We start from the raw sequence: 16,756 nt of genomic DNA, 5'->3' as shown, positions 1-16,756 counted from the left end.
GAAATCAAAAGATGCATTGCATTGGGCAAATCTGCTGCAAAAGAACTCTTTAAAGTTGAAAAACAAAGATGTCACCTTGAAGACTTAGGTGTGGCTTACCCAAGTCATGGTGTTTTCAGTCATCTCCTATGCATGTGAAAGCTGGATGAAGATCGAAGAAGAATTGATGTCTTTGAATTGCAGCACTGGAGAAGAATATGGAATATACCATGGATTGTCAAAAGAATGAACAAGTCTGTCTTGGAAGTACAACCAGAATGCTCCTTAGAAGCAAGGATGGTGAGACTATGGTCTCACATACTTTGGACATGTGATCAGGAGGGATTAGTCCCTGAAGAAGGACATAATGCTTGGTAAAGTAGAGGGTCAGTGAAAAAGAGGAAGACCCTCAATGAGAGGGATTGACACAGTGGCTGCAACAATGAGCTTAAGCATAACGATTGCGAGGATAGCACAGGACTGGGCAGTGTTTCGTTCTGTTACGCATAGGGTTACTATGAGTCAGAAATGACTCGATGGCACCTAACAACAACAACAACATGGCTTTGGCGACTATTTCCAAAGATATCAATAAAATCAGTACAAGTGACCCATTATGTAGGCTCTTGACCATTGACAAGAATCACCAAACAAACAAGACAAGGACAAGGCCTAGTGTTCTCTGGACACAGAAGAAACTCTCAGGAGATTCCATGCAGAGAGGAGGCTTCTACATTGATTACCCCTGGCTGATATATTGAAGAAAGCCATAACGGTATCCACTGGCATTGTCCAGTAAATGGAAACTCTCAGGAAATGACACTCTGGGGACCACAGAAAACTGGGAATCTGCAAATCAGCTGTCAGGACACCTAAAATTGTATTCCTCTCCAAGAATTGTGGCAATATCTCTTCCTGAAAGTACTACAGTCCTTTTTACTTTTCAATGTCTCTCTTGACCCTCCTGGGAACCCAAGCCACCTTAAATCAAAATAATCACAGCAGGAAGAACCCATCTCATCCTGTATTTCAACCAGCAAAGGAGTCCTCAGTATACACAGAGCAGGAGTTACATCACATTTCCACAAGATTACAATGAACTTTCAGGAAAAATGATCTTTCCCTATGTTTAAGGCAGCAGTAAGTCCTTCACTCTTTATAGAGAGGATGAGCTGATCAGGACTTAATGTGGCCTGAACTGCTGAAGCTTGTCATCTCCTAGGCCTCACCCTTAACAACTGGCACAGCCTCTCACATTGGCTTTCTGCACAGAAAACTGAGCAGCCACCTGCTCTTTGGAGCTAGAATCAGGTATCAGACTACCCAACAGCTTATCCAATTCCAAGGTATATGGGAAAACTGTACTCCAGAACCATAGATTTTGGCTTCAACTGGCACAGGTGATCAATTATGGGAAATTTAACAGTCATTGGTACAACTCCAAGCCATCCTTATCCCATAAATATTTTTGAAAACCTATTTGTCCAGTTGTGCATTTTTCCCAATTAAATATTCACTCATGTGAACCACTGTCACCTACTGAGTCAGTCAAGGTCAAGAAAAAAGGGGGGCATGTCTCAACACATTTCCCAAATCCTATTGCCTTTGGGCTACATCCTCACTTGTCCAAGTGTCAAAAGAGACCAGTTATAATGACATAGACTCATTCACCTTGAATCTATGGAATGATGAATTTCCTGCAGCAGGTCTTTTTAAATTACACAAAAAGAGGAAAAGAGCCAAAGAGTGAGCAGGAGAAATGTCAGTCAGTTATGCATTCTCAATAACCAGGGGAAGGTGAAAAGAATCACAACAGGGGATCAATTTGAAGTAGATAAATAAGAGTGGGCAGGAGTCTGGGCCACTCTTTGCACTGCCAGTAGCTACTCACATCACGACTGTGGTTCAGAAGGCACCCAGGCTCTGCCTCCTTAACACCCTGACCTTTCCCAAGAGGAGGAAGAAATGACCAATTTCCAGGAACATGTTACATCCAAGGATGTGGTCATGGACTTCAGGGAGGAGGAGTAGGACCATTAGGCCCTGCACAAAGGCCCTGTACAGGAAATGATGCTAAGACCTCATAACATAGATGAATCTGGAGGGCATTATGCTGAGTGAAATAAATCAATAACAAAAGGACAAATATTGTGTGAGACTACTACTGTAAAAACTCATGAAAACGTTTACACACAAAAAGAAACAATCTTTGATGGTTAAAAGGGAGGAGAGTGATGGGAATGGAAAAAAACACTAAATAGACAATAGATAAGTGGTAACTTTGGTGAAGGGTAAGACAGTACACAGTACTGGAGAAGCCAGCACAGCTTGTCCAAGGCAAGGTCATGGAAGCTCCATAGACACACCCAAACTCCCTGAGGGACGAAATTGCTGGGCTGAGGGTTGTGGGAACCATGGTCTCAGGGAACATCCAGCTCAACTGGCATAACATAGTTTAGAAAGAAAATGTTCTACATTCTACTTTGGTGAGTGGCGTCTGGGGTCTTAAAAGCCTGTGAGCAGACATCTAAGATACCCCACTGGTCTCACCTCTTCGGGAGCAAGGGAGAATGAAGAAAACTAATGATACAAGGGAAAGATTAGTCCAAAAGACTAATGGACCACATCTACCACGGCCTCCACCAGACTGAGTACAGTACAACTAGATGGTGCCCGGCTACCATCACTGACTGCTCTGACAGGGATCACAATAGGGGGTCCTGGAGAAAAATGTAGAACAAAATTCTAACTAATAAAAAAAGACCAGACTTACTGGCATGGCAGAGATTGCAGAAATCCTGAGAGTATGGCCCTGAGACACCCTTTTAACTCAGTAATGAAGTCACTCCTGAGGTTCGCCTTTCAGCCAAAGATTAGACAGTCCCATAAAACAAAACGAGGCTAAGGGAGAACACCAGCCCAGGGACAAGGGCTAGAAGTTAGGACGAGCCAGGAAAGCTGGTAATAAGGAACCCAAGATTGAGAAGGGCAGCGTTGACATGTCATGGGGTTGCTAACCAATGTCATAGAACAATGTGTGTACTAACTGTTTGAGGAGGAACTAGTTTGTTCTGTAAACATTCATCTACAGTACAATTTTAAAAAAAAGATCACCCAGAAAAGTGATGCTGGAGATATAGAGTTAATGGCGTAATCCCCAAGGATTTCTTAAACTGTGAATCCAGTAGACCTCAAGGAGAACTGGATTGCAGAGCAGAAGCCAACAAAGAGAGGTCCTACCTTCTGGACCCAAGTGTTTACACCGTGTGTCTGTTCAACACCAATGGGTTTTATCATCTGCAGATAAGTTTATACTTTGCTAATTTGCTGAAAATGTTTGACCAAAATATCTTAACAAAAAGAACTATGTTGGATTTGCAAAAAAGACTGCGAGTAGACTACAGCAAGATTTCCAGAATGCTGTGTAGAAGCTGATGGGTTCACAGACTGTGGTTGATCCAAAACTACGTGGAACAGAAAGAAACTACACATGACTGAGTAAATGAAATCATTTTATCTGAGAATAATGCTGATGTTTAAAGGTCCTGCATTCTGGATATAAGAAACCATTTTCCTTTCTCCTAAATTATCTAACTAACTCTTGAATTAGAAGTTCCTGTTGGTAAAGTCCAAAGTTGTAACTGTCATAACCAGGTTAGCTTCTGAAGTTTGAGCTATGATTTCACAAAATAGAATACCATTAGATTTCCTATTATTCTCCCATGGAACAGTTTGTGCCTTAATAAACATTGTGCTTATATTAATATGTAATCTGAGGTTTTGCAGAATGTAGTTGCTACTGAGGCACATGAAAAAGCAGTTACTGATGCCATTTACATATAAACAAACATCTCATGAAATTTGTTTCCTGAGTTCAAAGACCGTAGGATAATGGTCTCATTGCTTGTTTCAGACAATTGGTCTAATATTGTCAGTATTTCTGTTTTACCTCCTAGTTTGCAGTATGGTACCTGGGATCTTAAAAACCATATGGGGCCCAGTTACACTGTTTTGAGCATTTTTGTTTTGTTTTGTTTAATTGTACTTTAGATGAAGGTTTATAGAACAAACTAGATTCTCATTAACCAGTTAATACACATATCGTTTTAAGCCATTGGTTAACGACCAAAAAGCATATCAACACTCTCCCTTCTCACCTTGGGCTCCCTATTTCCAGCTTTCCTGTCCCCTCCTGACTTCTAGTCCTTGCCCCTGGGCTGGTGTGCCTCTTTTAGTCTTGTTTAGTTTTACGGGACCGTCTAATCTTTGGTTGAAGGGTGAAACTTGGGAGTGACCTCATTACTGATATAAAACGGTGTCCCAGGGCCATACTCTCAGGATTTCTGCAGTCTCTGTCGTGCCAGTAAGTCTGGTCTTTTTTTGTTAGTTAGAATTTTGTTCTACATTTTTCTCCAGTTCTTCCTGGGAGCTTCTATTGTGATCCCTGTCAAAGCAGTCAGTGGTGGTAGCCAGGCACCATCTAGTTGTACTGTACTCAGTCTGGTGGAGGCCATGGTAGATGTGGTCCATTAGTCTTTTGGACTAATCTTTCCCTTGTATCATTAGTTTTCTTCATTCTCCCTTGCTCCCGAAGAGGTGAGACCAGTGGGGTATCTTAGATGTCTGCTCACAGGCTTTTAAGACCCCAGACGCCACTCACCAAAGTAGAATGTAGAACATTTTCTTTCTAAACTATGTTATGCCAGTTGAGCTGGATGTTCCCTGAGACCATGGTTCCCACAACCCTCAGCCCAGCAATTTCGTCCCTCAGGGAGTTTGGGTGTGTCTATGGAGCTTCCATGACCTTGCCTTGGACAAGCTATGCTGGCTTCTCCAGTATTGTGTACTGTCTTACCCTTCACCAAAGTTTCCACTTATCTATGGTCTATTTAGTGCTTTTCCATTCCCATCCCTCTCCTCCCTGTTAACCATCAAAGATTGTTTCTTTTTGAGTGTAAACTTTTTCATAAGATTTTACAGTAATGGTCTCATACACTATTTGTCCTTTTGTGATTGACTTATTTCACTCAGCATAATGCCCTCCAGATTCATCCATGTTTTGAGATGCTTTGAGGATTCATCATTGTTCTTTACTGTTGCATAGTACTCCATTGTGTGTCTGTACCATAGTTTGTTTATCCATTCATCTGTTGATGGACATCTAGGTTATTTCCATCTTTATGCTATTGTGAACAATGCTGCAATGAACATGGGCTTGCGTATGTCTAGTCGTGTGACAACCCTTATTTCTCGAACGTGTATTCTTAGGAGTGGGATTACTGGATCATATGGTATTTCTATTTCTAGCTTTCTAAGGAAGCACCGTATCATTTTCCAAAATTGTTGTATCATTTTGCATTCCCACCAGCAGTGCTTAAGATTTCCAATCTCCCCGCAGCCTCTCCAACATTTGTTATTTCCTGGTGTGTGTATGTGTGTGTGTGTGTGTGTGTGTGTGCGTGCCCGCCCGTGTGCCAGTAATGCCAGGGTGAGGTGGTATCTGATTGAGGTTTTGGTTAACATTTCTCTAATGGCTAGAGATTATGAGCATTTCCCCAGTTGTCCGTTAGCCATTTGCATGTCTTCTTTGGTGAAGTATCTGTTCATCTTCTTTGCCCATTTTTTAAATTGGATTTTTTTTTCTTTTGTAGAGGTATTGGATTTTCCTGTAGATTTTAGAGATTAGACCTTTGTTGGATTTCTCAAAACCCAAAAATTTTTCCTAGTCTGTAGCTTCTCTTTTTACTCTTTTGGTGAAGACTTTGATGAGCATAAGTATTTAATTTTTATAAAATCCCAGTTATCTAGCTTCTCTTCTGGATTTTGGGTGTTGTTGGGTATGGTTTGTGTCCTGTTAATGCAGTGTATTAGGGCCTTTAGTGTTGATCCTATTTTTTCCTCTATGGTCTTTATAGTTTCTGGCTTTATATTTAAGTGTTTGATCCATTTTGAATTAGTTTTTGTGTATGGTGTGAGGTATAGGTTCTGTTTCATTTTTTTGCACATGGACATCCAGTTTTGCCAGCACCATTTGTTAAAAAGACTGTTGTCTTAGGCATCTAGCTTTGCTATAACAGAAATACCACCAGTGGATGGCTTTAACAATAAGAAATTTATTTCTTCACGGTAAAGTAGACTAAAAGTCCAAATTCAGGGCATCAGCTCCAGGGAAGGCTTTTTCTCTCTATCAGCCTTCTGATCAACCTTCCCCTGGTTGAGGAGCTTCTTTGTGCAGGAACCTTGTGTCCAAAGGATGCACTTGGCTCCTGGAACTGCTTTCTTCGTGGTACGAGGCCCCCCTCTCTCTGCTTGCTTCTTTCTTTTATATCTCAAGAGATTGCCTCAAGACACAATTAAATCTTGTAGATTGATTCCTGCCTGATTAACAAAACTGCAAGCCATCCTCTCTCACTAACATCATAGAAGCAGGATTTACAACATATAGGAAAATCACACAATACTGAGAATCGTTGCCCAGCCAAATTGATACACACATTTTTGGGGGGACATAATCCAATCCACGACAAATGTCTTTTCTCCATTTGATGGACTTTGTGCCCTTGTCGAAGATCAGCTGGCCAGAGGTGGATGGATTTACATCTGGGTTTTCAATTCAGTTCCATTGGTCAATGTATCTGTCGTCGTACCGGTACCAGGCTGTTTTGACTACAATAGCTGTATAGTAGGTTCTGAGGTCAGGTAGTGCAAGTCCTCCTACTTTATTCTTCTTCTTCAATAGTGCTTTACTTATCTAGGACTTCATCCCTCTCAATATAAAGTTAATGATTAGTTTTTCTATCTCTTTAGAGAATGTTGTTTGTATTTGGATTGGGATTGCATTGTATTTGTAAATTGCTTAGGGTAAAATTGTCATTATCACAATGTTGAGCCTTTTTTGTTTTGGTTTCTTGCAGTAGTATTTTGTAGTTTTCTTTGTATAGGTCTTTTACATCCCTTGTTAGATTAGTCCGAAGTATTTTATTTTTTTTTAGGGGCTAGGGGAAACCCTGGTGGCATAGTGATTAAGTGGTTTGAATCCACCAGGCGCTCTTTGGAAACTCTATGAGGCAGTTCTACTCTGTCCTATGGGGTTGCTAAGAGTTGGAACCGACTAGATGACAATGGGTTTGGTTTGTTTTTTTGGTGCTATAAATGGTATCATTTACCTGATTTCACAGTTCTCTTTATTGTTGTATAGGAATCCAACTGATTTTTGTATGTTTATCTTGTATCCTGCTAGTCTCCTGAATCTTTCTACTAGTTCCAGTAGTTTTCTCATGGAGTCTTTTGGGTTTTTCATGTGTAATAGTAATTGACTCGACAGCACTGGGTTCTGGGGTATGTGTAATATCATATCATCTGCAAATAGGGACAGTTTTACTTCTTCATTACCAATTTGGATGCCCTTTATTTCTTTTTCTTGCCAGAAGGTCTAGCCAGGACTTCTAGCACAATGTTAAATAGGAGTGGTGATAAAGCGCATCCTTGTCTTGTTCCTGTTCTCAAGGGGAATGTTTTCAGTCTCTCTCCATTGAGAATGATGTTGACTGTTGGTTTTGCATAGATGTTCTTTATTATGATGAGAAATTCCCGTTCTGTACCTATTTTATTGAGAGTTTTTATCAGGAATGGGTGTTGGACTTTGTCAAATGCCTTTTCTGTGTCAATTGAGATGATCATATGATTCTTTTTTTTTTTTAATAGGGTGGATTAGCTTGATTGATTATTTTTTTAATTACCTTTTAAGTCTCTTCTCTTGTTATGGGTCTGTTCAGATTTTCAACATCATTTTGTGTTAGTTTGGGTAGGTAGTATGTTTCTAGAAATTTGTCCATTTCCTGTAGGTTTTCAAATTTTTTGGAGTGTGGTTTTTCCTAATCTGTTATGACCTTATTTATTTCAGTTAGGTCTGTTGTCTTGTCCCCCATTTCATTTCTTATATGGGTTATTTGCATCCTCTTCTGTTTTTCTTTTGTCAATTTGGTCAGTCGTTTCCTGATTTTGTTGATCCTTTCAAAGAACCAACTTTTGGTTTTGTTAACTCTTTCTATTGGTTTTCTATTCTGTATTTCATTTATTTCTACTCTGATCTTTATTATTTCCTTTCTTATGGCTGCTGTGGGCTTCTTTTGCTGCTCTTTTGCCATTTGCTCGAGTTGTGTACCTAATGTTTCGATTTTGTCCTTTTCTTTTTTTTGATGTGTGTATCTGTTGCTCTAAATTGACCTCTGAGCAATGCCTTTGCTGTTTCCCAAAAGTTTTGGTATGATGTATTTTTATGCTCATTGGATTCTAGGAATTATTTTTTTTATTCCACCTCTGATTTCGTCTGTTATTCACTGGTTTTTAAGCAGGGTGTTATTCAGTTTCCATTTAATTGATTTTTTTTTCTTGCTCTTCCTGTTGTTAATTTCTACTTTGATGGCATTGTGGTCAGAGAAGATACTTTGTATTATCTCAATGTTTTGGGTTTTTGTTGAGCATTGCTCTGTGGCCTAAGATGTGTTCTATTCTGGAGAACAGTGCATGTGCATTGGAAAAGAATGTGTACTTTGCTGCTGTTGGGTGGAGTGGTCTATATACGTCTATGAGGTAAAGTTGGCTGATTGTGGCCTTTAGTTCTTCTGTGTCTTTGCTGAGTTTCTTTCTAGATGTTCTGCCCTTTACAAGAGTGGTGTGTTGAAGTCTCCTACTATTATTGTGGAACTGTCAGTTTCCTTTCATTGCTGTTAGAGTTTGTCTTATGTACTTTGGAGCCCTGTCATCAGGTGCATAAATGTTTATTATGGTTATGTCTTCATGATGGATCATCTCTTTAATCATTATACAGTGCCCTTCTTTGTCTTTCATGGTAGATTTTGTTTTAAAGTCAATTTTATCTGAGATTAGTATTGCCACTCCTGCTTTTTCTTTTTCTTTTTTTTTTTTGGTAGCTGTTTGTTTGACATATTTTTGTTCCATCCTTTGATCTTTAATAAATTTATGTCTTTGTTTCTAAGGTGTGTCTCTTGTAGTAGCATATTGATGGATCCTCCTTTTTCCACTCTGTCACTCTCTGTCTCATTATGGGTGCATTTAGGCCATTTACATTCAGTGTAATTATTGATAGGTGTGATTTTATTGCTGTCATTTTGTAGTGTGTTTTTTTTGTGGTGATGATGTTTTCTTTGTTCCTCTTACTCTTGTGCTGAATTCCTTTTGTTTGATTTTTTTTCATTTCTTTTATTATTATAGATTTTGTTTTTATTGAGACTTTGTTTTTCTTCTTTATTTTGATTAGTAGGTTTGTTAACTTTCTTTGTGGTTACCTTTAAATTTACCTTATCTGCCTAGGTTTGAACCAGTTTATTATTAGTTGGTATCGCCTTCCCCTCCATTAGAAAGTTCTATACCTACACCGTTTATTCCCTCTTTTATTGTTCTGACGTTGTCATTTACAAGTTAACCTCTCTGGTTCCCTGCTATAATTCTTTTTATTTTGGATAATTCTTGAGAGTTCATTTCCTAGGTTGGTATCTGGCTGATATGATCTTGCATCCTAGATTCGGGATGTGTTCTGATGTTGTTTGTTCTCTGTCGAAGGACTCCCTATAATAATTCTTGTAAGTTTGGTTTGATTTTTACATATTCCCTTAATTTCTGTTTATCTGGAAATGCCTAACTTCACCATTACCTTTGAATGAGAGTTTTGCAGGATTTATTATTCTTGGTTGGCAACTTTTTTCTTTCAAGGTTTTATAATTGTCATCCCTTTGCCTTCTTGCCTGTGTGGTTTATGCAGAATAATCAGAGCTTAGTCTTATTGTTTCCGTCTGTATGTGACTTTTTGTTCTCCTCGAACTGCTCTCTTTGGTTTTAGTGAGTGCGATTATGACTTGGTGATTTTCTTTTGGGGTCTATCCTATATGGGGTTCGTTGAGCTCCTTGGATGGTCAGCTTTTCATCTTTCATGATTTCAGGGAAGTTTTCTGTCAGCAATTCTTTGATGATCCTCTCTGTGTTTTCTGTTTTCTCCCCCTGTTCTAGAACTCTGATCACTTATAATTTTTTGCTTTTGATTTTATCCCACATAATTCTCAGGGTTTCTTTATTTTTCTTCACTCTTTTTTTCTGATATTTTTCTCAGTGTTGTATCCAAGTGTTTGTCCTCAGTTTCACTGATCCTGTTTTCCATTATTTCAAGCCTGCTTCTCAGCCCTTCTATGACTCTGCCTATTTCTGAAATCTTTTGGATTTCTAATTGTTTTTGTATGATTCCTAGCTATGAATTTATTTTGGCATTTTGTTCTTGTATTATTTTCTTGAATTCTTCCTTTTTTTTTTTGCCTGTATTTTCCACGAACTTGTCCGCAAACTTGTCAATTTTTTTCTCATTGTGTCTGCTTTTCGCTTCAACTCTTGTATAGCTCTGAATATTAGAGAATTGAATTCCCTATCAGGTAGCTCTAGTGCTTGTTCTTCTAGTGGAAAGTCATCTGGTGTTTTATTTTGGATGCATACTGGAACCATCCTGTCCTGTTTTTTTAAAATATGCTTTGATATTGTCTGCTGTCTTCAGGACATTCAGTATTTTCTTCATTTATTGATTGTAGATTTGTTTGTTTCATCCTGCTTTTTTGTTTTATTTAGTTATGTCTGAGCAGGTGGGCTGTGCCTTCTTTGTTGTTTGCTTGTTTGTGGGCACAATAATTTTCACCTCCTTGTCCAATGGGCAGGGTCAGTCACTCTGCTAGGGTGCAGCAGGACAGGTCCAGCTGAAGGGGAGGGGCTGGAATGTATTGTTTGTGGCACATACTAGGGCTGACCGGGTGAGCCAGGAGTCAATGCAAGGTGGGTTCCAGTAGGTCATGCCTGTGCTTCTCGGGGGTATGATGTTCATGCACAGTGCAGGTAGGCAGGAAGGAGAAGGGAGGTTGTGATGTGTGGAGCTAAGATGAGTATGGAAACGAAGAGAGGGAGGAGAGAGAAACTGGGACCCAAAATAAATGTGCTAAGAGAGATTACCACTGGAGTGGAGGGATGAGAAACCAAGAATTGGAGAAAAACAAAAAGGAAAAAAGAGTAAATAAATAAATAAAAATTAGAAGAAAAAAAGTACCCAGTGATCCTACTGGTGCAGCTGCACAGACCAGGGAAGTGGCTCCCAGACCATGCACTACAACCTGGCTAGAAGGGGCAGAGATGTTGCACAGTGCCAGGTATTCAGGAGACAGGAAAAGAAGGTAAGTATAGAGCAATGATAAACTGAGAAATGAAGAAACACAAAAAGGAAAAAAGAAAAAAAAATGCTTCCAGGGATTCTACTTGCACGGCTATCCCAACTGAGAAAGTGGTTCCCAAGCTGTGCCATACAGCTTGGCTAGAAGGGGCTCCCAAGCTGCAAAAAAGAAAAGGAAAACAAGCAAATAAAACAAAAGAGAACAGAACAAAACAAAACAAAAAAAGGTCCTGGGGATCCCAACAACACGGCAGTGCAGACCGGAGAAGCAGTTTCCCAGCCAAGCAGCACTTCACAGCCTTTCAAAAAGAAGCAAAGATGGCACATAGAGCCAGGTGTTCGAGAGAAAGGAGGGGGAGGAGACGAGAGGCAGGGAAGAAACCAACAATACCAGCAACAAAGAAATGGCACTGAGTGAGCCGGCCAGTATGGACAGGGTGAATCCAAGTGGCACAGAGCTAAAGCCAGTGCCTCCCAGCCAAGTGACTGTGGCCTGTGGGAAGCAATGGAGGCCAAATGGAGGAAAGAAGGTTAGGGTGTGGGAAAGCATATGTTGCTGGTTACTGGTTGCTCTATCTCCTCCTGGAAGCTCTGTGAAGCTGCTTTCCTGTACTCCCTGTCCATTGATCTCTGATAGGAGTCCAAAATGGTGAATTCATGCTGCTTTAGCTGATATGTGACTTTCACTCATATTTCTCACTGTCCGTTCTCTGTCAGTTTCTTATTCCCTTCAATGCTTGGATAAGTTCTTTATCTCTTCGTTTGACGCTTAGGGTTCCAGCATTGACGATTGTCTCCGTTCTACTTAGTTTTTTGGGTCTTTGCTGTGGAAAGACTGCATAGTGCTTCTGTCTATACTGCCAATGTGGCTCTGCCTCCTTATTGAGCATTTTTGATCAAAGATTCTATAACAAGATTATGACCCAAGGGAAGAAATGATGAAATAGTTGTAATTCTCCTGGAATCCAGATTTCTGGGTTTCATGGAGGTTAAGGTAATCCATACAGGCCATTTGAACCTCAAACTTTGGAGAAAAAAACTAGTTCCTGAAGCCACTTGTGAGTCAAACAACACTCCAGATAAACTAGTAAGACCATTTTGCTCTACGTGTTGTGCTTTTTATTTTTTGAAGAATGCAGTCTGTTTTGTGAAACTGACTCTGAAGATTAGACTAAGAGCTATATTTAGGGTAAATCAGTAATTAGTTTAATTAGTCTTCAAGACAATATAGTATGAAATGCCTGCCTAATGTTTAATCAAACTGTCACCCCCTTACTATGCAGAAATTTATATATCTTAAAGAAACCAGGTTCTCTGAGGAGATCGGCCTCATAGGGCAGACTCCATTTTGACATAGGCTCCACTTCTGCTTCTGAGAAAGTGACCCGTGACTGTTTATAGGTAAACCAAGGAGTGACAGCTTGCACTTGGGAGGAACACTTGGTATGTTTTAACTAGATATACTGAAGAACACTAGCAAGAGAGGCCCATCCTGTATTATCTTGTTAATGATATCTTCTCTAATGAAAATTTGGTTGTCATGTGTAAATTTTTCTATACCATCTGTTTCCTCTAGACAAACTTTTTGTACTCCTTATGGATATGATTTTGTGTGGTGGATCCAACTATACTCATTTAGAGGATTCTTTTCAACTGACAGTGAATTTATGTGGGCAAACTATTGTTTAGATTCCTAGCAAATGTGTGGGCAATGCACTTTGGGAACTTTAGGGTTACCTTTAGATATTCGTAGTAATGATGCTAGTAAATATTGCAAAGGCTATGTTAAATTGTTACACATTATAAAACATGAGTCAGAAGAAAGCCCTTTGGTCCAATCATTATGGGATAAATAACAGAGGAAGTTGCCAATGGGATGGAAACACAAAGGTGACCTCTGACCTCATCAAAGCCAAGGTGACATGAGATAACAGAATTGTTGTTAGGTGCTGCTGAGTTGGTTCCGACTCATAGTAACTCTATAGAACAGAGTAAAAGTGCCCCATAGTGTTTCCAAGGAGCAGCTGGTAGATTCAAACTGCTGATCTTTTGGTTAGCAGCCAAGATCTTAACAATTGCACCACCAGGGCTCCGATAACAGAATAGCCTTAGATTTTTTAATTAGCCCAAGAAAGTGTAGTCTGTGCTGTAGCAAATACCTCTTGTTGTATTTGGATAAATAACACAGGAGTAGCTGTTTGGTTTTTTTTTTTTTTGGTAGTAGTACAGGCTACACATAGAATTAGACAGCACGTGTCCTGTGCATTCTGCTGTTTGCATGACTTAATGGTATGTCAAAATATTTTTTTAATTTTGTTTTATTTTCTCCTTTTCATCCTTTTATTTCTACATAAATTCTCAGCTTGCTTTTGTTTGGTGTACCACTTCTTAGTTTTTTTGGATGATGCTTCCCGTTCATGAATTCTTTTGAAACCAAATAAACTCTTTAAAGTTAAATTTTGTTAAAATTTTTGTTTATTAGTGATGACGATGAAGATGGGATGGGAAGGAGACTCCTGTGGGCCTGCAGAACAATAACCACCTGGTTTATAATTTTTTTTTATGGTATATGCAGAGTTGTTTGGGCACTCTTGCTCTGTAGCTGCCACCAGAAATGAGACTAGTTAAATGAGCAAACTAAAAAAAAAAAAATGTAACCCCCGTTTTCTAAAGACCAATCATCAGGGATCAGAAGGAATGCCTGCCAGATATATAAAAATGAGTAGAACTCATTCTCTTTAAATAATATTGTTCATTTATGGGGCAAAGTAGGAACAAAACCATGGTGCTAAATCTAAACAGCCTCTAGTAGAAGTTTATTTTAATTGGCATGCAGAGGCACCAAGCAAATTTTATGTTTCTAAAATAGTGTCATTAAAAGGCTCTCTGCAGAAAGCACATAAAATAAAAATAAATTAAAACATTAATGGCTTTTCAACAAATGGTGCTGGCAAAACTGGATGTCCATCTGCAAAAAAAAATGAAACAGGACCCATACCTCACACCATACACAAAAACTAATTCAAAATGGATCAAAGACCTAAATATAAAACCATAAAGTATAAAGATCATAGAAGAAAAAACAGGATCAGTGATAGAGGCCCTAATACATGGCATTAACAGGATACAAACCATAACTAACAACACACAAACTCTAGAAGATAAGCTAGATAACTGGGGTCTTCTAAAAATTAAACTATTATGCTCACCAAAAGACTTCACCAAAAGAGTAAAAAGAGAATCTACAGACTGAGGAAAAATTGGGGGCTATGACAAATCTGACAAAAGTCTAATCTCTAAAATCTACAGGAAAATCCATTACCTCTACAAAAAAAAAAAAGGCAAATAATCCAACTAAAAAATGGGCAAAGGAAACAAACAGACACTGCACCAAAGAAGACATTCAAGTGGCTAACGTCCACATGAGGAAATACTCACAATCACTAGCCATTAAAGAAATGCAAATCAAAACCACAATGAGATATCATCTCAGCCTGACATTACTGGCACAAATCAAAAAAACAGAAAATAACAAATGTTGGAGAGGTTGCAGTGAGACTGGAAATTTTATGCACTGCTGATGGGAATGCAAAATGGTACAATCATTTTGGAAAATGATATGACGCTTTCTTAGAAAGCTAGAAATAGAAATATCATATGATCCAGCAAGCATATCCTAGAGAATAGGAATATAATCCTAGGAATATATCCTAGAGAAATAAGATCCATCACATTACTAAACATATGCATGCCCATGTTCATTGCAGCATTGTTCACAATAGCAAAAGGATGGAAACAACTTAGATGCCATCAACAGATGAAAGGATAAACAAACTATGATATAGACACACAATAAAGAACCATGATGACTATGTGAAGCATCTCACAACTTGGATGAATCTGGAGGGCATTATGCTGAGTAAAATAAGTCAACCACAATAGGACAAGTATTGTATGAGACCACTACTATAAAAACTCATGAAAAGGTTTACACACACACACGTACACACACACACACACACAAACTATATGCACTGGTGCCTAGCATTACTGGACATTGTGATCAGTGATTCTATAGGAGAATCCTGATGAAAAGGGGAGAAATGCAGAACGGAGTTTCAAATTCTCATGGAATCTAGATTTTCTGGATCCATGGAGGCTGGATATACCCCGGAAACTATTACCCTGAGGTCATCTTCAAATCTTAAACCTCAAACCAAAAAAATCCCCTGAAGTCTTCTTAAAACCAAACAATAGTTTGGCTTAACTAGTAAAAAATGTCTGTTTTGAGCATTGTGCTCTTTTAAGGAACTATCTACGTGAGATAAAACTGACAACAGCAATTCGAAAGATTAGATAGGAAATTTAGGGGACAGCGAGTTTATGTTAATAGGAAGGAACAACTTGAAAAATGAGGGTGAGAATGGTTGCACAACTCAAAGAATGTAATTAGTGTCACTGAGATGTATGAGTAGCAGTCGTTGAAATGAGTAGAAATCTGCTGTGTATGCATTTCTCAACAACAAAAATAAAATAAATAATTTAAAAAAATAGCTAAAGATCTGGCATCTTTCTCCGCATCTTTTCCAGCTTCAGATACTCTCCTTCTTTATCCTGTTTTATCTGAGACTAAGGATGTTTTTGTTACTGCCTCAGCTCTTGGGGATTTTCTTCATTACACTGAAAATGAGGAAAGGCGGGGGAAAAAACCAAAGATTCTATCTGAATATTTGGTTTACGTTTAAATGACTTGTCTGTTTTTGTTTCGTGTTTTTTTAAATAAAGTTTTATTGTGACGCAGCTACTCTCATTAACTTTTGTATAACCTTTTCAAGACCTAATTATTTTCTACTTTGAATTTTTTGTTGATACCATGTTTTTTAATTAACGGAATGCATGCTGAATCAGTGAGTATGTCTGAATTTTTGGTAGGTTGTATGGATTTTTTTTTTCTTGCCTCATCCCATCAATCCTACCCTCAGAGTAGAGAAGGACATATGTGTCCCACCAATTCTACCACACCTGAGTCCAGTGAGATATATGTGTCTCAAATAATTTTTATCAAAATCCATCAAAAAATCAATTTATCACTACCTCATACCATACCATACCCTGTAAAAACAGTAGTTTGTGGTACACAGCATTTCTTCTGTTTCAAACAGTTATACAAGTCCATGCCTTGCAGCAGCATGCACTCTAAGTGAAATAGCAGCCTCCCAATAAAGCTGAGAGGTGGAAAACGTAAACAGTCTGTATATGTCCCACTGGTCATGAAAGGAATAGTCCATGGCTGCTTTCCAGCTACAACAGCAGAATTTAGTAGTTATATGTATATAAAACCCACTGCCATCGAGTCGATCCCGACTCATAGCAACCCTATATGTGTGTGTGTGTATATATATTTTTTTAGGATTTTATAGGAGTTTGGCAAAGAAAGTAAAAATTGCAAATTTGAAAGTAGGCATGAGTAAAGGAAAAGACTGAGGGCTGAGGAAAGATAGTTCAACTTGTGGTAGAGGAGAAACACGTATTTGTTTATCAGCTAGGTAACATCTCAAT

The sequence above is a fragment of the Elephas maximus genome, chromosome 13, assembly GCF_024166365.1.
Source record: "Elephas maximus indicus isolate mEleMax1 chromosome 13, mEleMax1 primary haplotype, whole genome shotgun sequence".
In the NCBI taxonomy this organism is placed as follows: Eukaryota; Metazoa; Chordata; class Mammalia; order Proboscidea; family Elephantidae; genus Elephas; species Elephas maximus.
Note: the sequence above shows the minus strand (reverse complement) of the source record.